Consider the following 27,564-nt stretch of genomic DNA (forward strand, 5'->3'; position numbering starts at 1 on the left):
CTGTGATTGCCTGGGGCTGGGAATGGAGACGAAATTACTACAAAGGGACAGTGCAAGGAACTCTTTGGAGGATGACAGAACCATTCTGAATCTTGATGACCACGGTGGCTATAGGCACCTGTGAACACGACATAGAGACTGTATGGATCCATTGACGCTTATATAACTGTGCACCAGAGGCTGAACTGTACTGTACGTACCTTTAAAAAAAGGGAATAAACACAAAAATAAAAGACAAAAGCCACAAAAGTCATGACTTGTAAATGGTCACAGGGAGCGGACAGGGGCTCCGGAAAATGCTGACTCCCTCTCTCATGCATCTCCTTCCCCTCCATTCCTGGCCTAATGAGGGACGGGGCTTCCACTGAATGGAGCGGGGGACACGGAATGAGTTGGGAGAATACAGAGCTCAAGATAAAGGTCTTCCTTTTCCATAGACCAGGGTGCCAGAAGGTACAGAGGGAGGGTTTGGAGGAAAGGGCGAGACGCTGATGGGGAGTGCTGACTGCAGGAACCTTCACTTTGGAAGGATGCAGAAGCAGCACTGAGATCTGAGCAGAGGCGTGGCAGAACCAGCGGGCCTCAAGGGATTCCAAACGAACTCTGACAGTCGTTTCATTTAGTGCTAACATGGACTTCAGCTCCAGGATTTCTCTCAACACTTACTGCTGTGGCTGAAGCAGCAAACCAGAACAAACCCAGCAGCACCCTCCGTGGGAGCAATTTGACTGAGCAGACTTCTGATAAGCACACGTGTGCTACCTGCTGTCTAACCACTGAGAGACGTAGCCACTTCCCTGTCCCACCAGCACTTCCCAACATCTTGCAGTCTTCTTCCACTGGCTTTTTATCACAGAAAAATGATGCTCCCCATCTGGCAGGCTTTTCTCTGAACAATGAAGGTGATTACCTCCATCCGGTATTTTTGTCACTCAGCTTCCTTAACTCCCCCCACTGGAATCTGTACTCCAATTTCCCTGAGTGCCAGTCCTTCTCTCACTCTGAGGTTTGGAACAGAGGCTCCAGAGAGGCGTCTGGCCAGTCCAAAAGCACTGCACTTCCTGGGCCCCAGTGTCTAGCTTCAGGGCGACTCTATGCACCCCAGAGGATCACAGGAATGGAAGTCGAAGGCCTTGACCACAGAGGGCCTGGAAATGGGAGAGAAGCTAAGAAGCAGAGTGAGAATTAAGCCTTGGTAACATATGCGGAGCGAGAATTATGCCTTGGTAACATATATCCTTTGAACCAAGGAACAAGTCGCTCCTGTGGCCTGCTACCTATGAGTCCAATCAAGACATTCCCTGGAATGTAAATCCTGAACTGAGGGGCCAGCAGCTGAAGCATATCCATCTCAGAGACCGTGACCTCCAGACCTGCCCACCAGCACTTGCCGCCTAGGCTCTGCAGGCTGCGGAGACTGGCTTCTCAGCTTTCCCTCAATGATGTCAGCCACCTCTTATCCTTCCTAAGCCCTTCTTCCACTCCCTCCTTAATTTGTAGAGTCACTTTCTGTTGCATGTAACCACAGAATCCTGATAAATACAGTTTATCAACAATTTATTTAATTTAGATATAAAAGTGCTGACTGGGTCTAGCACTATTTAATTATGATTCTCAAAACTAATCACACTCAGTAAACATTCTTAACCACCACAAAAGCTGCTTTAAAGTGACTATATCACATATCAATTACAAACAGAGAGGTTAAAAGTACCTTTTTTGAGGGGCCGGGCCATGCAGCATGTAGGATCTTATTTCTCTGACCAGGGACTGAACCCATGCCTTCTCCAGTGGAAATGGGAGTCTTAACCACTGGACTGCTAGGGAAGCCCTTAAGTACCATTTTGGGAAAACCTTTTCTTTATTTCATTTCTGAGTTTAAAGTAGCCTCAAATTAAGTCAGAAAATGACACAATTTTTATTGTTGCTCCACTTTCATCACCAGTTTTCATAATGATACTTGAACATGTGTAGTTCAAATATGCTTAAATAATAGACACGAAGCTCCAACCATCTCACAGATACAGGTGTCCCGGCTGGTACATTCTGGTATGTAAGCGACAGTGAAGTGAAAGCCGCTCAGTCATGTTGACTCTTTGCGACCCCATGGACTATACAGTCCATGGAATTCTCCAGGCCAGAATACTAGAGTGGGCAGCAGTTCCCTTCTCCAGGATATCTTCCCAACCCAGGGATCGAACCCTGGTCTCCTACACTGTGGGCGGACTCTTTACGGGCTGAGCTACCAGGGAAGCTGGAAGAGGCAGACTGTTACTAATAATGATCGGGATGCCACTGAGATGTTTAAAACAGGTACCATGTAACAAATGACAAGCAAGCCTGACCAAAAAGCGTCTCCTTCCGACTACTAAAGAACGTGGAGGTGGGGACCGTGCTATTGACTTACTGCCGCTCAGCTTCACACTCAGTTTTTTGCCAGCTCTGTGAAGACCAGGACCTTTAAACATTTTCCTTTGCCAGCTGGCAAGACATTAAGCTTCTTCAATAGAGGGTGCTAGAGAGACACAGCAGGAAAAGAGTTTTGCTCTTGGCTGACTCCTATAGCCCCCTCATTCTGCTGCTCTGAGGAACTTCCCAGCAGTTTCCTCCCAGCTCCACCTACCCCTAAGCCTCCCCACCACCTCATCATGCTCATGACTTTTCTGCCACCCCTGAGTCACAGCTGTACCCTCTCCAGAGGTCTGGACCTCAGCCAGGAAGCTCTCACTGGGCACCCCATCTCAGCCCTGAGGGCAGTGGCTACTCCTCATACCACCGTGCCTACAGAATTTAAAGCTTTCTCTATTTCTAATTAGCAAATCCCTCACGACTCCAATCCTGTTAGAGTCATTGTTGTTTAATCACTAAGTTATGTGACTCCGTGGACTGAAGCCCACCAGGCTCCTCTGTCCATGGGATTTCCCAGGCAAGAATCCTGGAGTGGGCTGCCATCTCCTTCTCCAGGAGGTCTTCCCAGCCCAGGGACTGAACCCGTGTCTTCTGCATTGGCAGGAGGATTCTTTGCTGCTGAGCCACCAGGGAAGCTCCCGTTAGAGTTGGGAATTCTTCATTAAGCTTTCCTTGTTCACATTACCACTTGGTTTCTCTCTCTTGACTGATAGAAGAATCCCTAAATTAGAGACTATTTCAATCGTGTCATCAAACTGGAGACTTTAATACTGCCACACTAATGAATAAGTAGCATTCACATATATGCCTAAATAACAAATAAATGACACCAAATATAAAACTACAAGTTAAATTTAATTAGTAAAACAAAGACCTGAAGTATGAAACCTGATAGGTGGGAAAGAAAACTCTATTTGTCTGAATTTGCCTAATATCACTTGCCCAGTATTTTTTGTTTGATGCCATAGTATTTCTATGCTCTAAACACTGGAATCCACCTGCACAAATTCTGAAAAGGTTCTCCTTCAGACTAGGAAGTAGAAAGAACAAAGTCCTGGCACCATATAACCACTGGCCAGTCACTGAAGCAATGTAACAGAGGCCTGGGATGGTTATCAGTGAGAGAACTAGACTGCAGATGTTTCCAGGATAAGTTGTATTTTAAAATGTTACAATTCTGTGAACTGAAAGGGCTGTTAACCGTGGACTCGATTTTGGGAGCCATTAAAGTAACTTGCGCTCAAAGTTGGATTCTAATTTGGGAGAGCAGGCAAGTGCACAAGACCTGGGTGGTAATAGCTTTATGACCATCTGCACAAGGGAAAAGTTGAATATAAAAAGAGATGATACCACTGTCACCATCTACTCAGTCCCCTGACCCAGAAATATCTGTGGAGCCAGGGTTTGTATGTGAGGAGAGCAGGAAAGAAAGTCTCAAAGGTCTGTGCTGGAGTCATGAGCCTGCCTGAACAGTTTCTACAATGAAGCATAAGGCAGAAGATAAATTCTGGGACCAGTTGTATTTGTGCAGAAAAAACACAGGTACTAAAAGGACTGTTAACATTTCACATTAAAAATGTGAAATGCAAAGGCTCATTCCAGAAATGATTAGGAAGAAAACCTACCTGAAAAATACCAATTATTTAAAGAACTAAATTTTCTATTTTGTTTTTTAAACATGTGCTAGGGTCATATGACCAAAAACAAACAACAGAGTCTAGACAGAGACCCTATGGGAACCTAAGTGAGAAGAAGTGTCCTATAATTTGCCAGGTGCTCTTTACTCAAAGTACGTGAGCATGTATGACCTGGGTGTCCAATACTATGTGCACATATCAATTTAAAAGAGCAAGTGTTGCTATTACTCTTTCAGTCAGCTCACTGCTGGTTGCCACCATTTTGGCTTTCTGATTTCTTTTTTTTTGGATAGGGAAGAAGTAGATTTATACTAATATGAATTTATTCTAACATAAATCTTATAAGAGACAGAAGTGGGCAGGCAAGGGAACTCTGCCTCTGATTCAGTGTTCACCTCCTTAAAGGACTTTAACGGAACCACATCAGGTAATGGGTCAGTATAGGTGCTCAGAGCTAACCTACCATCTGTCCTAAAGTGAAGCAATGAGCAACTTACTAACTTATGTTACAAATAATGATTCAATTCCTCACTCTGTCCTTTATGGCTTCTCATTAACCATGAGAGCACGCACCAGTTCTGCAAAGGAAGAACTTTCCCTAACACTCAGGTCCAAAAGCAAGCTTTCTGGAAGACATCTCCCCTAGGTGACAGAGTCAGGGGCTGGATGTCCTCTCTTATGCCCCAGAGCATGCACACAGCCAAGAGCATGATGGAAAAACTGGGGGAACTGCCCGAAACTCAGCAATTCTCTCGGTAGCCAATGCTTTGGTCCAAGTATGAAGGTTTCTGATGGTTTTGCTGAATCCAAAGATAAAACCTAGAAAATCAAACAATTCTCCATAGATAACCAAGTTCAACTGGAAAATAAACACTAAGGCAGCAGCAGACAGTTTGAAGTTGTAGTCTCTGAAAACACTAATGACGGCAATAGCTGTCATTTACTAAACTCTGGGCTCGGAAGACTTTTTCAACAGTTGACCTCAATGACTCCTCAAAACAACTCTGTAGAAATCGACATCACCTGAGTCTTAAGGGAGAAGCCCCTGAAGCTCAGAGGATCTCGGTGAGGAGCCCAATGTAGCACAGACAGTGACTCTTGAGCACACACTCACTCATCAGGCACAACGCACCCCAAAAGAGCACACGTGCTTTGCTGTATGCAATCCAAGAGTGACAGGAACGTGCTTCAGTTTTAAGACAAGCTGACAGTAAGCCTGACCCTGCTTTTTGGAAACTGAAGATTCCCGTTAAGATCATCTCTTAGATGACTCATTAGTTATGGTACTGGCACAGCCACTATAACTACAAGACCCCTAAATACGATGTCCTAAAGACGATTCTCCCCCAAGCGCAAAGGCTGGCCAGACACCTTTGCTCTGTGAAATTATCTAGGGACCCAGTTCTTTTCATCACTAGAAGAGGGAAAGAGGCACTGCAGAGCAAATCATTTCTTTTTGGTTCGTGCCTTGGAAGTTCATCATTATTTCTGTTTATACCCAGTTAACCAGAATTTATTCACATCCCCGTTTCTAGACACAACTACGGCCAGGGAAATCTAGGTGTGTGCATCTGAAACTTCTTTCAAAAGGAAGGAGATAGTGCCTTCCTGGGGGAAAATTAACAAGGTTCCCAGTAAATCTTTCAGAACGAATCTGTTCCAAAAATGCCAAATTTTATCCAATCTGTTTTCAAATATAAGATGCACCATTATTTCTTATGCACTAAGCAAGAAAAATGCTGCCAATTTCAGAGATGTTAAAAGTGGGAAAAATGTGTTTCTCAGAATAAATGAAATACAGTGTGCTCCTGAAACAACAAATCAAACCAATCTATCCTATGAAATTACTGGACAAAAACCAATTAAATTTTAGAAAATAAATTAGTATAGTTGCTATAAGATCATGCTTTATGATGATAATATAAATATACAAATAAATATAGGGAAGCCATAACTACACTTCATAAAAAAAAAAAAAAAGAACCAACTCAATTCAATGGGAAGGTCAGACGGCTACTTTTGGAACACATGAATATTTTGGAACACACAACTTGCTAAGAAGTACAGGGTGCTGTGAGAGCACGTGGGGAGGAGGGGAGGGTGCTGGCCGAGTCAGGAAAGCATGGGTGGTTTCCTGGGAAGCTGAGCTAAGCTCTGAAGGATAACTAGCTGGACTGGCAGAACAGCACGGACGAAGCTCTATGGTGGGAAGAAATGGAGCCTTTGAGAACAACAAGATGACTAGAGAGCCCAAAGCATGGGAACAATGAAGAAATGGCTAAAAAAAGCCTGGTGGGATAGATGTGGGTTAAAGTTTTTGGTCTTATTCCCAGAGCAAGGAGAAGTTAACTGAAGAATTTTCAGCAAGAGAATAACAATCACATTTGTGCTTTTACGAGATCATAAACAAGATAAACCCGGGAGAGGGACACACTAAACTGGAGGTGCCTGAGCATTAAACTGGGACGGGAGCTGGCAGCTCAATATATAATTCTGGATTCAGAGGAAAGATCTGGGCTGGAGAAAAATCTGAGGAGCTGCCAACGCAGAGATAAATCGAAACCACGGCCAGAGCTAAAACCAGGTCGGAAGAAAACTTAAGGAACATCAGCATTTAAAGGTCAGACTTAGGAGGATGAGACTGTCGTTCAAACACCCACCACCAGTGATGCATCAATTACCATTAACTGGCCACAGTATGGCAGACTGTTTTAGGTAAAAGGGTACCCAGTGAACAAGATACATAAGCTTCCTCTTATTAAGGAGCCTACAGTTCAGTGAGCAAACAAAAAGCACAAGAAAAAAAGATAATTTCAGTTTGCAATAAATGCTATGAATAAAATTGGCATTGCAACTCAAATTTCATGATGGCACTGACATCGGTGATGAGATTTCCAAAATGAGGAGCAACTGCTGAGAACATTCCAGACAAAGTCTAATCTTCCTTCGACTTACATGAGACTTGCTTTCCTGGGGAATCCAGAGATATAACACAACAGCACACACAAGAAACTGAATACATGTAAAATAGGTTCTGTGAGAAGATAAAGCATGTTTTCCCCCTACCTAAATATCCACAGGACTATGCAAAGTTATGGGCCCGTGGACTACAGAACGTCCAGGGTCTTTGGTTCATAATCCGCTAAATGCCACTGCACCTGACCCCAGTCATGCCACAGCCCTAAACACATCTCGCTGTTTCCAAATGCCCCCCAGAGGGGTTGGTACCTCCCCTTTTGGGAACCGCTGCTTTAAGGCAACAAAGTGCACGTGAAACGGAGCTGCTCCGAGGGGTCTGTACTCACGAATTCGAGTTCGTAGACACTTAGTGAAGTGACAATCACTCTTTTTCATGTGATAGGTAACAGATGACCTTTGAACAACATGGTTTTGAACTGCGCAGGTCCACTTACATGCAGATTTTTTTCAACAAATTCGTACTATAGTACCACATGATCTGAAGTTGGTTGACTTGAGGACTGGAACCTCCTGTACAGAGGGCCAACTGCAAAGTTACACGCCGATTTTTGGCTGTGCAGAGGACCAGTGACTCAAACCTCCGCATTGCTTAGGGATCAACTGTATTTACTGTGTGCCCAATGTTCTGGTCCCTGCCTTCACAGAGCTTACATTTTAGAAAATTGTAATAAACACACAACTACCTGAAATGAAGAGGATCCAGAATGCGGCTCTTATATTTAGTCAACACACCCTAGCCTCTCTCAGGCAAAAGTACAAAGAGTTTCCTTAAAATTAATGTTATTTTCTCCATTAATTATCTGTAGTCATTTGTAGGCACATGTACCATAGTAGAGATTTAAACATTCAGGACCCAACAGATGACATCCAACCCTGAAAAAGCAGCTGTGTCCTTTCAAATCACACTGAAAAAAGTCTTTACGGTCTGAAAAACAGTAGTACCTAGTGGAAAAGAAACTAATTATAACCAAACTCTTTTGGACTCTACATATGCTAGGAAAGAAAAGAAAAGGAGGGAGTTGTGCATTTTTAATCAGGGAATCATTAAAGTACTGGAGTGACTGCCATTGAGAACAGACTCACAGATGTGCAGATGCAGAGAAGAAATTTGGGTGCTGGGAAGAAGATGCAACAAAGAGTAAAGAACTGGTAAATACTGGTAAAAACAGCACAGTACCACCGGTATACAGTTGACCAGTCTTAATTTACATTCTCAATAACCCTTGGTTCAGTTCATGGAATTTTCTAAACTTAAAAGATTAAACAAGCTTCACAAATATAATTTTTAATGACAGCATAATATTTTCATTGTGTAGATGGACCATAATTTTTCTTAACAGTTTTCCCTGTTATTTATTTAGGTGTTTCCTTTTTATACTACTTTCATCACTAAACATCTTTTGTGTAGTTTGTTTGGTATTTGTGATTATTTTCTTAACAGAGATTTCCAGAAGTAGACTAAAACAAAGGGTACAATTAAGAGTTTCAATACTTATAGCCAAACTGTCATCCAAAGGCATTTTAATAATTTTTATTTTTATTAGCTGAGCACAATATATCCTCATAAGCACTGAGTATTATAATTTTTAATCTCTCTAAATCAGATAGAAAAAGTATCTCACTGACCTTAATTTCTTTGATTAGGACTGTAGCCCGCCAGGCTCCTCTGTCCATGGGATTTCCCAGGCAGGAATACTGGAGTGGGTTGCCATTTCCTTCTCCAGGGGATCTTCCTGACCCAGGGATTGAACCTGTGTCTCATGCATTGGAAGGTGAATTCTTTACTGCTAAGCCAGCAAGCCTCGTGGCTTGCTTATTAATGGATACATTTCCCCATGCTGTTACTTAACATGCATGAATTTTGTTTTCTGTGAACTAACCAATTATGTTTTCTGGTCTATCCCTTGGGTTCTTAATGTGTTTTGTCTTTTCAATTTGTAAGAATTTATATATTAAATGGATTAAATTTCTATTAATAAAATAAAAGTTTAAACCATTTAATTTTATTATTAAACTGTTGCTGTGACCGTTTCCCCCATTTTTAGTTTGTCTTTTAAATTTCTTAAAAATTGGAGTCTAGTTGCTTTACAATGCTGTGTCAGTTTTCGTTGTACAGCAACAAAGTGTATCAGTTTTACATATACATGAAAGTGAAAGTGAAAGTGAAGTCGCTCAGTCGTGTCCGACTCTTTGCGACCCCGTGGACCGCAGCCCATATCCACTCTTTTTTAGATTTCCTTCTCATTTTGGTCACTGCAGAGCACTGAGTAGAGTTAGTTCCCTGTGTTCTCATTCATTATCTATTTTACACATAGTAGTATAACCGTCTTCTTGCCTGGAGAATCCCAGGGACGGAGGAGCCTGGTGGGCTGCCGTCTATGGGGTCGCACAGAGTCTGCGGACACGACTGAAGTGACTCAGCAGCAGCAGCAGCAGCAGCAGCAGCATATATGTTAACCCCAGTCTGCCGGTCTGTCCCACCACCCCCTCCCCCCGGGGCAGCCATAAATTTGTTCATCTGTGACTCTGTTTCTGCTTTGCTAAGAGGTCATCTGTATCATTTTTTCTAGATTCCATATATAAGTGATATTATATGCCCCAGTGGCATCTAATGCCTTCCAAGAGTTGCTTTTTGTGTTCTACTTAGCTCTTTTAGGTCCTGGCATCAGGGGTAGTCTGATACAGCTTGTCTGCCTTAGCCAGATGCAGGAGTATCTCAAAGGATACTGAATTTTACTCAGTGACTTTCCAGGTAGCGATAAAGATAATCTTATGCCACTCCATGTCTTGAATTCTCTTTAGAAACAGATGTTAAATAATGTTAACAGTGATGAATTATGCTTTTTGTAAATTAAGATTCTCAGATTACATTTACGTGAACAGAAATTTAAAGATAGCTTTGTTGATATCACTTTCATGTTTTTGGTATAATTATGCTAGCTTCACAGCCTGGATAGCCAACTATTTAAAATTGAGATAATTTATATAGTAAATATTAAAAAGTATGAAAGAATTTATTTTTATGATTTGGCTGCACCACACAGCTTGCAGGCTTTTAGTTCCCCAAGCAGGGACTGAACCTGGGCCCTGGCAGAGAAAGCACCAACTACTAACCACTGGACCACTAGGGAATTCCCAAGAAAGAATTTTGTTAACATGGTTGAAAAGAAGAAACTTTCTGGAGAGAAATTCTTCTATAATTGAAATTTCTTTTTCATTCTATTTGACTTTCTGGCTTCTTAGAGGGTTCTGTAACTACTTAAAAGGTTAAACTCTTGTCTCAGCATGAGGTTGAAGCTCAATAAAAGTTTCTTTTTTGACCTAAGAAGCTGTCTTTTGGTTTTGTATTAATACCCAAGGCATAAATAAGGGCTTCCCCTGTGGCTCAGCTGTAAAGCATCGCTTGCAATGCAGGAGACACAGGTTTGATCCAGGAGTTGGCAAGATCCTCTGAGGGAGGAAATAGCAACCCACTCGGGTATTCTTGCTGGGAAAATCTCATGGACAGAGGAGCCTGGCGGGCTACAGTCCATGGGGTCGCAAAGTCAGACATGACTGAGTACAGGCATAACTATCTACTCTTCTTGAGTTCAGTTCAGTTCAGTCGTTCAGTTGTGTCCAACTTTTTGCGACCCCGTGAATTGCAGCACGCCAGGCCTCCCTGTCCATCACCATCTCCCAGAGTTCACTCAGACTCATGTCCATTGAGTCAGTGATGCCATCCAGCCATCTCATCCTCTGTCGTCCCCTTCTCCTCCTGCCCCCAATCCCTCCCAGCATCAGAGTCTTTTCCAATGAGTCAACTCTTCGCATGAGGTGGCCAAAGTACTGGAGTTTCAAGTTGCTTTTCAATACCCAAAGCTACATTTTCTGGAGATTACAAATCTAAGATATTAGTGGAACTGAAAAGGGGATATTACTGCTCACTCTCCTCCTCATCTTTCTCTCTTTAACATACCTCTAAAAGGAAACAAAAACCAAGCTTTGTAAGTAACCGAGTGACTATTTCTTAGGTACCTGATCTTCCTGAACAAAGCTTTAGCACCTTGTGATAACTACATGCCACGGGAGACCGAGTTACAAGCACTTCTGGAACCCTGAATGGGGCTTCTCTGTGTGAAACACAGTAAGTTAAATAGACAATATGACCATCAGCAGAACAAATCCTAACAGTCTACAAAGAACACAAAGTCAATCTCTATTCCATGCCTTTTGCTCAAGCGATGATTTTATAGGCCATCCATAGATCTTTTCAGGATTAACCACCCCTTTCCACACACACCCTACAAATCACACTGAACACATCTGTGATAGGGTTAAAACAATACCACCCTCTAGAGTTGAATCACTCCTTTGAAATTACAGTAATATTCACACAAACATTCACACAAATGTGTGAATTTGTCATTCACACAAATGACAGCACAGATGTGTGGTAGTGAGGAACAGATTTTTGCAGGGCTAAATATAGGGAAGATAATGTGTACCTACAATGTGTCAAATTTATATACTATTTTATTTAATCTGGACTGTAACACTGTAAGCATTACTAGCCACTTCTTCCAGATGAGCCAAGGCTGAGGGGGAAAAAAAAAAAACCCTAAGTCACTGATAATAGAGAGACATTCCCAGAAACCTATTCCAGAATTAACACTCCAAGACCATGCTTATACCAGTGGTCCTCAAATACCGGTTATCAGTTAACGAGAATGAACTGCACATATTTAAAGCAAACTATTCAATAAAATCTGATATATTGCACACCTGTAAAACAAACCCTACAATCAAGGTAACTCCAGGTAATACCACAAAAAGGGAGAAAAAAGGCTAAAGACCATTTTTCACAAAGTCACATTCACTTAATTTATAGGATTCTCCCCTAAGATTGTGTTTTCTACCTCTTTGCATGAGAATGTCTTTTGTTTTACAAAGTAATAAGAGCAGATGATGGTGGTTTTTATTCAAATGTCTTACATGGCTAAAAATGGCAACCATAGGTTGACTCCCACTTCTTTTGTAAAAACTTTACTTGTGCATGACGTCCCAATAAATCTCTTAACCACAATGCTTTTCTACATGTTCAAAAAAACAGATTTTAGCCCCCAAAGAAAATAATTGATTAAATAATATTTAAGAAATAATTACCTTCCTACAAGAATGACAAATATTTCAAAACCTGCTGTGTGTAGTAGCTACCTTTATGGGCAGAACTATAAGGAAGTCATCCCCATTCCCTCTATCACCATTTTCCAGTGGTCACGTGGTTTTTAAATTTTGCTTCTCATCTCCCTCCAGTACACTGTCCCACCACTCCTATCAACAGACTTCCAAGCTTAACCTCAACAGATAAGCTCATTGCCTTGATTGTAGGGGTGGTTTCAAAGGTATATACATATGTAAAATTTTATTGAATGGTAAACTTCAAATCTGTACAGTTTAATATATGGGGGGGACACCTTAATAAAAACGCTCAAAAAGTAACCTCACGAGGGTTATTAAGGCATTTGAATCTTCTGGTATCTACTATCATTTTCACTGTCTGCAGGCGTCTGTACTCATCCTCACTAGCAGCACACGAGTGGAAGATGTTCCTTTCTTACTCTCCTCTGGATTATACTTAAACTTGGCCAGATGGATATGTTAAAAAAAATTCTAGTATCTATAATTTGCTTTCTTTGATCACTGGCAAGGCTAAGTTTTTAAATGCTTGCTTACTAGTCTGTTTTTATCAATTGTCTTTTCCTTTGCTCCTTTTCCTATGTCAAAAGACATAAAGCTAGTTTTCTTTGGCAACCCTTGGGTGTGAACTCAGACTGTCTGATCTTATGGAAGGCATACCGCCTCTTTGGATCTCAGTTTTATTTTCTATAAACCCTACAGATCTGTGAATTTTAAACAGCTTCAATTAGTTAAGACTCACTCATGGAATGCAGCAGATATACAAGATATAATGATGGCTAATAATATTTTTGTCACTAACCCAATTAACACCTTGATTATAAAGAACATTAAATAGCGATGGTAAGATAACCCCAAAATAAAAGCAAGCAAAAACAAAACACACAAAGAACAATTCTCATATTTTAATAAAAAATAAGGTGAAAATTATGATAGTAAGTATATATATTTTAACATGCATTGAAGCCTTAAAATAACATTTTCTCACTTAAAAAAGGATTCACAGTAAATTTAGAGTTGTACAGCCATAAGCATAAAATCCAGTTTTCAAATGATTTCATTACACACCAAAAATCCTTCCTGCAAATCCCCATGCTCACTCTTAGCCCCAGACAACAACGAACATACTTTTGGATCCCACAGATCTGCCCTTTTTGGAAATATCACATAAATGAAATCTGGCTGTTTTCGTTTGACACAATGTTTCTGAGATTCATCCACACTGTAACTTCATCCTTTGTATGGCTGAATAGGACTCCACTGTACAGATATCCACATTTTGTTTAACCATTTAGGAAAAGTTGACGGTTGTTTAGATTGCTTCCTCTACTGGTTATTACAAATTACTTTCATGTTCATGTTTTTGAGTGAAGATACACTTTTATCTGTACTGGATAGATATATAGGAAAGGCACTACTGGGTCATACAGTAAATTTAAGTTCAACTATTTAAGAAACCGCCAAACAGTTCCAAAGCTGCTCCAACAAGCAATTCCCACCACCAACAGATGAGGTGCCCCATTTCTTCACATCCTTGTTATTGTCTGTCCTTTTCATTGTAGCCTTTCTAGTGGACATGAAGTGGCTATGGTTTTAATTTTCATTTCCTCCACATCTAATGATGTTGAGCATCTTATGTGCTTATTAGCTTATTTGTATATCTTTTTTGGTGAAATGTCTACTGAAATCTTTGTCCATTTTTTAACTCGGTATTTTGTCTTATTAATAGGTTACGAGAGTTGTTTTTTTAATATATTCTGAATACAAGTCTTTTTCAGCTATATGATTTGCAAATATTTTCTTCCAGTCTGTGGACTGTCTTTTCACGTTCATAATGACATCTTTTGAAGCACAGTATTTTAAATTTAAAGTCCAATATATTATTTCTTCTTGAATCATGCTTTTGGTGTTTTATTTATGAACTCTTTGTCTAACCAAAAGTCTTTAGGGTTTTCTTCTGTGCTTTTTCTAATAGTTTTATAGTTTCAATTTTTACATTGAAGTCTATGGTCCATTTTGAGTTCATTTTTGTGTATGGTGTGAGGTCTAAATCACCTTTTTTCTCTTTTTTTTTTTGGCATATGGACAGCCAACTGTCCTAGAACATTTATTCAAAAGACTATCCTTTCCCCCACTGAACTGCCTTGGTACCTCTGTCAAAATCAGTTCAAAGGTTTATATCTTAACACTCAATTCTGCTCCATATGTCTGCCCATGTGCCAGTATCACACTGTCTTAACTGCTTTCGCTTTACAGCATATTCTTCTTTGTCTGTTTGTTTTGGCCATACCACACCGTACATGCAGTCTTAGTTTCCAGACCAGGGATCGAACCTGTGCCCCCTCAGTGGAAATGCTGGGTCTTAACCAGCAGACCAATAGGCAAGTCCTCCTATAGTATAAGCTTAAATTGGAGACGTTAAGTCCTTCTTTTGTGTTTTGTTAAAATGATTTTGGCTATTCTACGTCTTTTGCATTCTCAAATAAATTTTAGAATCAGCTTGTCAATTTCTCCAAAAAAGTTTCCTGTGATATGAACTGAATTTATAGATCAGTTTAGGGAGAACTGCTATATTAACATCATTGCATCTTTCCATCCATGAACAAAACTATTTCTTTCTTTAATTTCTTAATTATTTCTTTAATTTCTCTCAGTCATGTCTTATAAGTGTTTCACTTTTTTTGTTAAATTTATTCTCAAGTATGTAATTCTTTGTGATGCCATAGTGAAACCGTTTTCTTAATTTCTTTTTCAAATGAAATTTGCTAGTTCGCTAGCAAATGATTTTCGTATCTGACCTTGTATCCTGTGACCTTGCTGAATTTGTGTCCTAGTTCTAGCAGCTCTGTGTGTGCATGGATTCCTGTAGGTTTTCTACATACAGAATCACACCATCTGTGGATAAGGACAGTTTTACTTCTTTTTCATCTAATATAAAGGGCTTCCCTGGTGGCTCAGATGGGAAAGAAATCTGCCTGCAATGCAGGAGACCCAGGTTCTATCCCTGGGTCAGGAAGATTCCCTGACTCCACTATTGTCTGAAGAATTCTGTGGACAGAGGAGCCTGGTGGGCCACAGCCCACAGAGTCACCAAGAGTCGGACATGACTGAGCAACTAACACTTTCACTTTTCCAATAGAAATGCCTGTCTCCCCCCCCCCCCGCCCAATACAATGTTGAATAGAAGCAAATCTTGCTCCCCAATTTAGGGAGAAGGCATTTATAGTTGCTCATACTCAAATATGAATTACTTCCTTGTATTTTGTACGTTTTTCCTATACAGGGTTTATCAGGTTGAAGAAATTATCCTTCTACACCTTATTTGCTGAGAAGTTTTTGTTTTCTTTTGTTTTGTTTTTTAATTTTTAAAGATCATGAATGGGAACTGAACTCTGTCCAATGCCTTTTCTGTATCTATTGAGATGATCACGTGGTTCTATCTTCAATTTTACCAACATGGTATACGACACTAAGGGATTTCAGAATGTTAATTCGAATTTGCAGTCTTAGGATAAATTCCACTTGATCATAATCCTTGTTATATGTTGCCGGTGGACTTGGCTTCCTAACAGTAGAAAGACTGTTGTGCTTACAAGGCTGAGAGATATTGGGCTGCAGGTTTGTTTTCTTATGCTATCTTTGGGTTTGGTCTCATGGCAATACTGGCCTCAGAACCCGCTGGCAAGTGTTTTCTTCCTCCTTTATTTTCTGGAAATGTTTGTGAAGGCTTTGGATTAGTTCTTTCTACGTCTGGCAGAATTTATCAATGAAGCCAAGATGAGCTGGGCTTTTCTTTGTGGCAAGATTGTTAATTACTAATTCAGCTTCTTTTCTTGTTATATGTCCATTCAGACTTTTCATTCTTCAGTCAGTTTTGTCAAACTGTCTATTCCTAGAATTCTGTCCATTTCACCTAAGGTGTCTAATTTTGTCGGCACAAGGTATCAATTTAAGTTTTGTAAGATCAGTACTAAGTCTTCTCTTCATTCTTGATTTTGGTACTTTGTATCGTCTTTGTTTTTTCCAGCTACAGGTTTCTCAATCTGTTGACATTTTCAATAGCTCTTGGTTTTACTGATCTTTCCTGTTTCTATTTCACAGACTTCTAATCTTTATTTCCTTCTTTTTGTTCACTATGGGCCTAGTTTGTTCTTCACTTTCTGGATTCATAAAGTAGAGGTTGAAATTATTGCTTTGAGAGCTCTTTCTAATACAGACATTTAAAGCTATACATTTCCTTCTTAGCACAGCTTAGCTGCTCATCATCCCATGGATTTTGATAGCTTGCGCTTTCTTTTTCAAATTCAGCTCAAAATATTTTCTGACTTCCTCTTGTAATCTCTTCTTTGACCCATGGATTACTTAGAAAGCTCCTGTTCATTTTCTATATACTGTTGTTGTTCAGTCACTAAGTCCTATCTGACTCTTTGCAACCACATGGACTGTAGCCTGCCAGGATCCTCTGTCCATAGGGTTCTCCAGGCAAGAATACTGGAGTGGGATGCCATTTCCGTCTCCAGAGAATCTTCCTGGACCAGGGATCAAACCTGTGTCTCCTGCATTAGAGGCAGATTCTTTATCACTGAGCCACCAGGGAAGCACCCCTCCCGTCCCCCATATACTGTACATGGAAAGAAAGGTGGAGCCAAGCAGGACTCCAAAGATTTAGACTGGAGCAACTGGAAGGATCTAAGTGCTCTCTCAAGTAAGACAGGGAGGGGTGCAAGCAGAGTGACGCAGGGGCAAGAGCAGGAGTTAGGTCCTGACACTGAGGGTGAGGGTACGCTGTAGGGTGAGGATGCGGAGAAGGCAGCTAGATATGCAAATGCTGAGCCTTGGGAGCAGTCCAGGCTGCAAAGCAAAGCTGAGGCGTCGTCTGGGCAGGTATGGTATTTAAAGTCACAGGACTGAATGAGGTCACCAAAGGCGTGAGTTTAGACAGAAAGGAGAAAGCTTACACAGTGAACTCAGAGACGGTTTCATGAAGGAGACAGGTGTTAGGTCTGTTAGGACATTAAGAATTTGATCTGGCAACCACAGAAGTCTATTCAAGCTTCTATAAAGCCACGGGTGTGAAACAAATGTCATCACATGATAACAAGTCCTACCCATGACTAATGGCGGCATTAATAACAAGATAATGACATCAGGAGACCCAGGTCTCCAAACAGACATGTTACCATATAGACATATTAAGCCAGGCTTACTGCATGTATGCTTGCTAAAATCATAATATCAGTAAATTATCCGTTACTAAGACAAGATCTTTACCCCCACACGCCTGTTTTTTCCTTTACCCATGTGCTTCTCTACCGTTCTCAGCCACTTCATCTATATCTCTTCTGAACACTGTGACATGAAAGTAAAGAAGCAAACCTGTTCTCTCTCCAACCAGCGAACCAAACAAAACAACAAAAGAGAATACGCTTATTCCAAAGCAGGTATCTGAATCTCTTCACCTTATAAGTCTGCAAGGGTTTGCAAGATTCCTTCAAACACTCTGTGTTAAAGAGCCACACAATAGAAGAAAAATGGGTCAAGTGAGGAAACTGCTTTCCAACTGAAACGGGAGATTCAACAGGAAGTATTAGGAAAGACAATTATCACATACTGCCCATATATATCACAGGCAGCTTACTGCTAGCTGACCCTATTAATAACTAAAGCACTCTAGCAGCAAGGTGACACAGATTTTTATAAAAATGTCATTTCACTTTTAATAATCTGAATCAAAACTATCACAGAATCCCTTTAAGTAGGCTTAAAATTTTCAGTAATGTTAATTTTCAAACAATGCTTTAAGAAAAACCTGCTGCTCTGGCAGAGAAGTAATCCACGAGATTTCATAAGACCTGCATTTGTCTTGCCGACATGCTCCTGCCTCAGCCACATTCTGGATGTCAGAGTTAGAATTTGGGGAGAAAAGAGAATTTACTATCAGGTTTTTCAAACAGAAATAACATTTCTCATAAGCACATCAAAGTTGCTTTTCTTTCAATATACTTTTAGAGCCCAGAATGATTCTCTTTGGGACTACAATCCCATTAGAAACAGGTAATTTATGTTAACATATGATGGACTTTAAAAATTAAAACAGACCAAATGCCACACATCAAAATTGGGGCCCAAAGACCTCTTAGAGAATTGGGAAGCCTGACGTGCTGCAGTCCGTGGGGTCTCAAAGACATGGGGTCGGACATGACTGAGAGACTGAGCTGAAGATCTCTTAGATCTTAAAGGTCATAAAAATCACCGTGTCCATGTGAATGAAGCGGAACAACTGAACAGCGTGGTCACAGCACTCAGGGAGCCGCGCCCTCTCCAGGGTGCCCTGGTTTCCTCATCTGCTGATGAGAATAAACCAGGTAATACAGTAAGTGCCTGAACTTGGCATATGATAAGCACTCAAAAAACTATAGCTATTATGAAGTCTGGAATCCTTTCTCCACTTGTGACTTTATCTCCTCAGAGCAAACAGGCTTAGCAAAACAACAATAGATCGAAATGAAAGACAGCACACTGCTCATCCTATTGTCTCAAGATAGACTTTCACTGCCACCTCTGAAATGCAAAGCTTCAGGAGAGAAAATATTTAAAAAAAAAAATCCCCAAAACATGAAAACAGCAAATTAAAAAAAAGGGGGGAGGGGTGTGTAAAAGACAAGTATCAATAAAAAGCAAGAAAAACGAGAAATCCTAAAGGCTGAATTCTGAAATCAATGTTCACTAATTTGAGATTTAGCTGAAAGACCATAAGAGAAAACCCCATCTTCTTAGGCCATGGGATCTACATAACCAAAATCCTGCCATCAGAGGTTAAATAGAAGGCATGTGTCTAAGCTAATTAAACAGCCACATTTAATAACTGTGCTAAAGGAGTACTTAAATTACAAGTCAACATAAACTAATTTCAAGAAAAAGAATTTTCAATATCCTTCTAAAGTTCGATCTGACTTCCAGAGTCCCCCTAGAGGAGAACAGAAAAATATATCTAATATACGCTAACCAGAAATTGTGGATTGGCCAGAATGATCCTATTAATTATAACACTCATTTTTCCAGTGGCAAATACCTAATGATAGGCACCTTATCTGTGAAAGGCAAACCAGGAACTATACCTAAAGTTCAAATGTCCATAAGAAATATCACATATTACATCTTTAGAATTTGGTGGGCAGCGCCTAGAGACCTGAAAAGGTAACTGCCCATTCCTGCAGGCTCCCACAGAAAACACAGTGCACTGAGGATGGCTAAGATCTTCTGGAAATACTGAAGATTTGTCTTCTCTCTTTTTTCGGTCAATATCCCATATCCACAAAGTTTACAGTATATCTGGGACTGTTATATAAAGTGTGAGTTAAGATATTTTTATGGGGGTGGTACTAAGAAAATTTGATTTCGTTGAGAGTACTCACCATAATTAACAGCAGAACCCTATTATTACATGGCTCATTACGTACTGGGATTTATGCTTGTGAGTCAAATCTCTATACCAGAACCTCAAACAATAAACTCTCCTATAACTGCTATATTATGTGCTATCTTTCTCCAATCGGCATTTTAAAAGGACTCACTGTTACGTATTAAATCAAACAGTTTAACATTAGCTTCTTTATTTACTTAATTTAAGGCCTCTCTCAAACACCCCAGGAAAAGCAGTGAGCCCTCTGTGTCTGACCTCTTAGAATTCTTTCTTTCCAACAGCCCCACACCAATCATTTGGTATTGTTTTGTCCTGCTGACTCTTCCTAACACCTTTTCAGCTTGACCCTACCATTATGCTTGTCTAAGCTCGCATCACCTTCCACAGACAACCACAACAGCCATGGTTTTCATGCTTCCAATCTCCCCTCCAACCACCTGCTTGATGCAATTTTCAAATCTACCATTTGGTTCATCAACAACCACCAAAAGCTCCTAAGCAGCCAAAGAAGGGAGATGCTACCCATACAGCCCCTTCTAAACCTCAAAGTCAACATAAGACCTCCAGTTACAGCTAGGTCTCAGGGTTCATTTACTCAATAAAAACACTGGGCTCCAGCTGCTTATGGTTAGGTGCTTGCCGAAATGGTCCCCAAACATGACTTGCCCATTCGTCTCCTTGTAGAATATCCCTTCCATCCATCCAAATGCTACCAGTATTTCAGGGCCCATTTCAAGTGACGTCCTGCCTGACCACTGTGACCCATGTGTTCCCTCCCTCTTCCGAGTAACTGGGCACTGTCTCTCTGCATTCCCAGGTCCCTCTCACTGAATGACACTCTACGGTGGTACTGAAGGGAACACAGTGTTTGGTGGTCATGTGAGAGGGAAAGGCTGACGAGGCTAAGGAAGATACAAATTCCTTCTGCTGCTGGACTTCTCTCATCATTCCATGTGGTAACGTGCAGCTTCACCAAAGGAGATGCAGGACACGGCTACGTAATTACACGCCACGATGGACTGCTGTGAACTCAGGAAGCTTCACGACATTTAATTGCCATCTCAGTTTTTCACTCTGTTGTTTTTACTTGTTTGGTGTCTGTCTCCATCACTAAGGACACCTAAGGGAGGGCAGTGAAAGGTCAGTCTTCACTGTGGCCACTGAATAGGGAAGGCATTAAATTTGTGTGGCGTAAAGGAAGGACTGACATGAGCAGGCTTGGGCCTTAGAAAGCAGCTCTAACTTTGGCATCAGGGAACCCAGACACATTATCAAGGCCCTGACTTTGGGCAGATTATTCAACTCCCATCAGCCTCAGCTTTTTCCCTAGAAAAAGAACACAATAACAGTACCTACCTTACAAGCTGCTCCCGAGGGATGAGTAAACACAAAGTGTGTTGGTGGGACACAGACCAGAGGAGAGAGACTAACTAAAAAGTTATTCAAATAATCCAAGCTATTTATCCATGTTATGAGGGCTGTGAAGTGGACTGTCTGAGTGTAAATTCTGGCTGCACTTTCTACAAGCTGCTGGATCTTTTACGTTCTTCTCCGTCCTCCTTTCCTCCTCTGTGAAACAGAATTAAAGCAACCACCTTCTGTGAGTGTTATGAGGATTAAATAAGATAGTAATGTCACATCCTTGGCACACCATCCCAGAGTAAATGCTCAAATGTTAGCTGTATCTATTTGAAGATTATTTTAACACTGAGACCTGGCTACCTGAGAGGATGCTTCCTAACCCAACACACACACACACACGATGCCTAACCCAACACACACACACACACACACACACACACACACACACACACACACACTCACACACTTCTCCACCATCCTCAGTGACTCCAATGTACTTGCTTCCACACAGCCATCACTTGTTTCCCTCACCTACCCTCCAAACCTCATTTTAAACATCCGCCTCCAGAAAAGCGAGGCCTATTGCTGTAAATTCCCTTCCTACACACTTTCCCCTCTCCCTCTGCAGGTCATATACAGTGCGAGAAAACACCTCCCATTCCTGATGTTAACATCTGCTCACAGCAGCAAAGGTTGGGGAGGTGACAAGTTTTGCCTCTGCTGCCATTTGCTTGTTTCAGACCTTAACTTTAATTCCTGGGTGCTATCTTAAATTATCAATTTATTAAAAGAAAAATTAAAGAGAAATTATCTTCGGTAATAAAAAATAAACTATGCCTTTGCCAGGCTCAACTCAAGCAACTGATTTTAGTTCTGAGAAATCTTATCCTTAATAAGCTCGACTGTACACATAAAATGAATCCAGCAGAGCACACACTCCCAATATGAACTCCGACACTAGCCAGCCTGCCCATTAGTAAGAGACTCAGCCATAGGCAGGGGTTATCCTGCTACTGAAAACAGCTTGACTTGATATTGTGAAACTGTAGGTTTGCATTTCAGGCCTTCAGAGGTAGGACATTACAAAGATATAAGTGTAATAATTTCTAAAACATTCTAAAGAAGGAAAATAGAGAAGGTCTTTCGATTAAAGGGAAAAAAAGAACTGTCCAGGTGTTTGTATTCTAGGGGATCACAGGGGGTTGTGCATTTATACAAACAGATGATGTTCACAGAAAATGCCCTAACTTTGCAACAGAGATGAGTTGACATGTCTGTGTACTCTTCCATTTTCATATTTTTGTACAAAAATTGTTTTTAAAGTTTTGTGTCAAAAATGGTTTATGAGGAAGTAGAGTGGGGTCTGAGCCACAAGGGACCAATACAGCCCACAGGTTCTCTTCTCTGGAGGACTGACTCCATGGGACTCCCTCCTCTGGGCCCTGTGTGCAGGGCCCAGCAATCCGATGTGTCTTTGGGCAGGTCGTTCTCCAGCAGGAAAGAAGTACTGTGACAAAGAGGTAAACAAGAAGAGGGAGACCCTGGGAAGGACAACCCGTTGCTCATTTCCCACAGCAAATGTTGAAATCCACTGGCCTAGAAGAGACTGATTTCAGAAGCTGTATTCTTGCCCACCCTTAACCATTACTACATCTTAGAAAACCAAAGTCCCAAGGCGGGACTGGAACTCAGAGAGCCACACAGAATATTAAGAGTTCAAAACAGCAGTGAGCACGGCTTTCCCAAGGCCATTCCTTCTGCTGTGGTTTGCAGCCATGGAGGGCTCAGGAGGGTGCGAACCGCTATCTGCGCTGCAGCAGGGACGCTTTATGGCTGGATGCCCAGATTGCCTAGCTCTGCACACAGCTCTATAGGCTTCTGAGGGCTACAGAGGAAGGACGCATTCTTAACAAACAGCTCACCATCCCTGCAATAGCTTCTTCACTCACTAAAAGCATCTGTAGCCAAGAAGAGAATTCACTTTTAAACTCCAAAAATGGCACAAAGGGTCTGAATTTTCACCATGCTTTTAACATGCATATCTTTCTCATGTCCCAGTCGGAGAAGTGAAAAATTCATATTTCATGTTTCATTAAATTTTAAGTTACAGTTCAAATACATAATTTGTACAACAGAAAAACTACAGGATTATTTTAATCAAATTGTTCAAACAAGTTCACTGGGCAAGAATTACAGATTTTTTTGTTTCAATGTCACACATACAATCTCTACATAAGATTTTATAGTTATTTCTGATAACAAGTAACCTTTAAATTTTGAAGTAATTATATTCCTGAAGAGAGCTGTGTATAAGTTACCTGGTTCTTTAAATGTTTATGATTGAGAACATCTTAAAGAAAGCTTATTGTATATTATTTTGCAAAGTAAAGAATACTCTCCTCATGAGTGCACAATTATTTAAAAGCTAATTTGCTCAACTCAATACTCTGTAATAACCTATATGAGAACAGAATCTAAAAGAGTGGAGATATATATATACACACACATATACACACACACAGAGACATACACACACAACTGATTCACTTTGCTGTATAGCAGAAACGAACACAACATTGTAAATCAAGTATACTCCAACAAAAAATTTTAAAATGATAAAGCTAATTTGTAAAAATGTAACTAGTCATGATTAAACTGGCTTAAAGCAAGAAAATCTGGAAAATGTTCTAAAAAAAAAAAGCTGGTTGCTGGTTCTCATTTGATATTCTTGCTTTACTCAAATATATGACATCTTCAAATAAAGTTATTGAGATGTTAACTGTCTTAATTAGACAAACAAAATCTAGTCACCTTCACTATGAAGCCAGCTATCAGACAAAATAAACCATGGTACCAATACTTTCTGAAAAGATTTCCTTACATCAAAAACATCAGAAGACCCTCTGAAATAAAGCTGGAATAAAAGGTAAAAACCCATTTAATTGTCTCAAAATCAGGAGTAAGAAGACAAAACAGTTTCAGTCAAAGAAAAAGAAAAGCAAGACAAACAAAGTTACCTGGTTCTTCCCCTTATAACCTTCCAGGCACTTTCAACCTTCCAGGCACTGCCTGATCAGGGCCCCACCTCCTGCTCCCTGAGCTTACCATTTTCCAAGGCCTTTTATAAACCTGCCCCTGGACACCTCTGTGTTTCTCATGCTTTCCACACAGGCTTCAGTTGCTCTGGCTAAGTAATCTTTGCTTACCCCATCCCCAAATCTTAATTAACTCAAATGCTATTCTGATATATAGAAGAGCCTCAGACTTCACAGCCAATCTATTTTCTTTCTTATAAAGTCTTCTCAGATATCATCTTTACACAATAAACCCAGACTCAGAGGTAAATATTACTGAAAACATATGCATACAATCTCATGGATCTAATTCCTACCGGGGAAGGTTAAAAAAACAGACCATAAAATATTCTTTAAAATGGCTCTAATTCTCTAAATGTTAGGTTGTTAAAGAAGTTATATGTCACAGACATTCTATGTGCTCAAATCAAATAACAGAGAAATAGATTTTCACTAGTAATCTCTCTCTTAGATTTAAAATTAGCATCACATTCTTGACTCAACCAATAGTAAGTTTACATTCAGGACCTTATCACCCCCATTTGGAGTTTGGGAAGTAATGCAAACACCCATTCTCAGCTAGTACTGTAGGAATTTTATCTTACATTTCTTTCCAACTGAAAGCTCTCTTCACTAAGGAAAAAGGCTGCCCCTCTTCCAGCCCTGACCTCCTCCTCCTCCAGCATGGTTTTGGAAGTGAGCCAGATGACAGCATTTGGAAAAGCACACATTTATCTCAGTAAAGCCGGCTGTTTAACAAAAAGGTGGAGGAGGTGAGAAATACTGTAATTTAAAGTTTCCTATATCCCCCCTACCCATGGTTCAGTTATATTGTAATCACTGGGAGTCAAATGAAACAGTTTGCTCTACTTTCCCTCATAATCAGCACTCTCAGGCAACCATTTGTTCCAAAACTCCTAAGCCAACTAAGGATAAACATAAACCTGTTACAAAATAATCTTTGTCAAAGTGTTACAACATATGCCACTTGAAAAACAGCAACAACAATAAACACTGTAAGGAGGAAAGCCTAAACTCAACACTTACCTGTAACCCAAGTTACTACTAAAATATTTAAATGCTAGAACCAGGACAAAATAGTTAGGATTAAGTCTTATTATTGCCTCAGTATCAACTTTTATTTAATTCCATATCTTAATAGTAAATCAGATGTACAAGACCATAAGGTCTTTGATTTGAACAATAAGTATGAAAGATAAGAACAGGGCTTTTCAAAGTAGATCCACATAATAACATCAGGTCTGAACATATACATACATGAATACACACATACATACATACACACACACATATATCTGGGACTCGTAGCCTTTCTACTTCTTCACACAGTACTAGCGCTAGCTTGAAGAAATTATTCTACATCACCATAAGTATAATTTAACTGAAACAATACTTTTACTATCACCACTTTCTGGACTATCAATTTCTATTGATCCAATGTGAGAAAGACAAAAAGATTCTAAAACCTCTATTCCTATGAAAACACAAATATTAAAAACTTTCTGTAGGAGAAAACTCAGTATCGGTGAACGAAGTAATAACTAATCAGATAATTATCATCTGTTTACCACCAACAATAAAATTAATTCGGATAATATAACTGGGCTAGTTGTTCTTAAAACCTCATTTTGCATCACTTCTCCCAACAAAGCATCCTTAGGTGTGCCACACTGAAAGGTGTTCAAAGACCTTCACCACTTCCGTGATTCTGGAATAAATTTCTTCAAGTTGCCCTCTGCCAACCAAGTTCATCTGGTCTGGAGCTAAGTTTTATCCTTTATTCTTTCACATACTATTGAAGGAAGTATGGAGTCCATGCACAGAATGGTTGCAACCCCTACACATTTCAAACTGGCCACCGCTGTTTTCTAAGATCACCCAAGCCACATTTTCAGTGTCTCAACTCATCCCCATAGTTACACAATTCTAAATGTAGGAAATAACTTGCATAAAATAATCCTCCTGCGGGGTCAAATTACACTCAGAGACATAGCAGTCTCTACACAGCCATCATCAAACTGACCACCTACACCGCAGGACACCGCGGTGAACACCGGATTCAGGAGAAAACATGAGCCTCAGCAACACAATGGATTAAACCAGCCAGACGCCTGCAACTTGCAACTAACTCCTTAAATACGCTTAAGTTGGACATCTACAGAGCACCATTTTGAGTTCAGAATCTGCAGTTCACGCCTAAACACAACCGAGCAGACCACTCAAATGGAGGTTTGATCTGACAGAGGTAGAGGTTCGAGACAGTTGCACTCATTTCGCTGAATCCCTGAGACAGTCGAGAGCCCAACACCGCTAGAGCTGCGGCCGGGATCTGCGGCTCCTCCGCCCCCGCCCCGCGATATGGAGGCAGCAATCCTGCATCTTCCGTGAGATTCCCAAAACTGCGTGTAACCTGCAAGCGAAAGATTCTCCACCGAGTTAACGCGCAGGGAACCCCTGGATCCACATCTGCACATTTAACAGACACGAATCCATTAACGAATCTCATCCACGAGAAAACGGTGCAGACGAGGCGACGCACGAGCGGAGGTGGCCCCCGAGGCGCTTCGGTTCCGCGCTCCCAGAGCTGGGCAGCTGCGGTTCGGCTCCCGTCCCTCGTGCGCATCGCCCGGCAGCCTGCAGCGCCGCGAGCAGCCCACCTGATTCCAGATCCGCGGGAGGCCGAGGGGCCCCTCCATGCTAGCAGAAGCACGCCCGCGCTTGCTCTGACCACCCCCCCCCCCTCCAAACAACGGCGGGAGAGGCCCCACACCGAAAACGCCCGGGTTCGTGCATGCCATCAGAAATGCAAAACCCGCGCGGGTGACTGCTCCCGGAGAACCAATTCCACCAAAGCATCGTTTTACGCACACCACTCACGCAATTGCCGTGCGGATCGCACCGGGCACCGCGAGCCTCTCGCCCCGCGCGCGCCCGCACCCGGGCCCCGCGCAGCCAGCAGTTCCTCCCGCCGCCCCGCGCTGCGCATCCTTCCCGCCGGGACCCGCGGCGACCCCTCGCGCTCCGGGCCCAGCCGAACAAAGGCGACGCCAACAGCTCCGCCGGCTGCGGCGACTCGGAGGCCCGGCCCGCGCTCACCTGGGCTCCGTCCCCGGCGGCGGCGGCGGCTCCTCGGAGGGGCTCCCGCGACGCGGGCCTGGCGACGGCGGCAAAGACCACTCCGGCGGCCGCCCTGAGGCCTGCGGGGCGCTCGGGCGGTGGGGGCCCGCTCAGCGCCGGCGCCGCGGGCTCAACTCCCGGCGCGGGCGGCGGCGGCGGCGGCGGCGCGGGCGGGTGGGCGGCGGCGCGTCCCGGCGGGTCCAGGTCCGGCCCCGGCGACGCCGCGACGCGCCCTCCTCCTCGCGCCCGCAGGCGGGACGGCGGCTCCGGCGCGGCCCGCGATCCGAGGCGGCGGCGGCTGACCTCGGCGCTCTGCGCTCGGCCGGCTCCGCTCTCTCCGCCTCCGGCTCGGGCGGGCCCGCGG

At 41.9% G+C, this 27,564-nt stretch overlaps 1 protein-coding gene across 3 annotated transcripts in view; it reads right to left on the reverse strand.

Annotated features, from left to right (window-relative positions):
- The window catches only part of TNRC6C (trinucleotide repeat containing adaptor 6C), a 116,492-nt gene extending 89,178 nt beyond the window's left edge, over positions 1 to 27,314 (reverse strand). For 2 of the 3 annotated variants that reach the window (XM_060394971.1, XM_027974165.3), the window contains exon 1: positions 27,180 to 27,314. The gene's annotated coding sequence lies outside the window, so the exon portion shown is untranslated. Of the gene's footprint in view, positions 26,749 to 27,179 lie in introns of those variants that run through there. The other variant, XM_060394966.1, reaches the window with a different exon arrangement.
- Between the last annotated feature and the right edge of the window lie 250 nt (positions 27,315 to 27,564).

This window comes from Ovis aries, chromosome 11 (assembly GCF_016772045.2).
Source record: "Ovis aries strain OAR_USU_Benz2616 breed Rambouillet chromosome 11, ARS-UI_Ramb_v3.0, whole genome shotgun sequence".
NCBI classification, from domain to species: domain Eukaryota; kingdom Metazoa; phylum Chordata; class Mammalia; order Artiodactyla; family Bovidae; genus Ovis; species Ovis aries.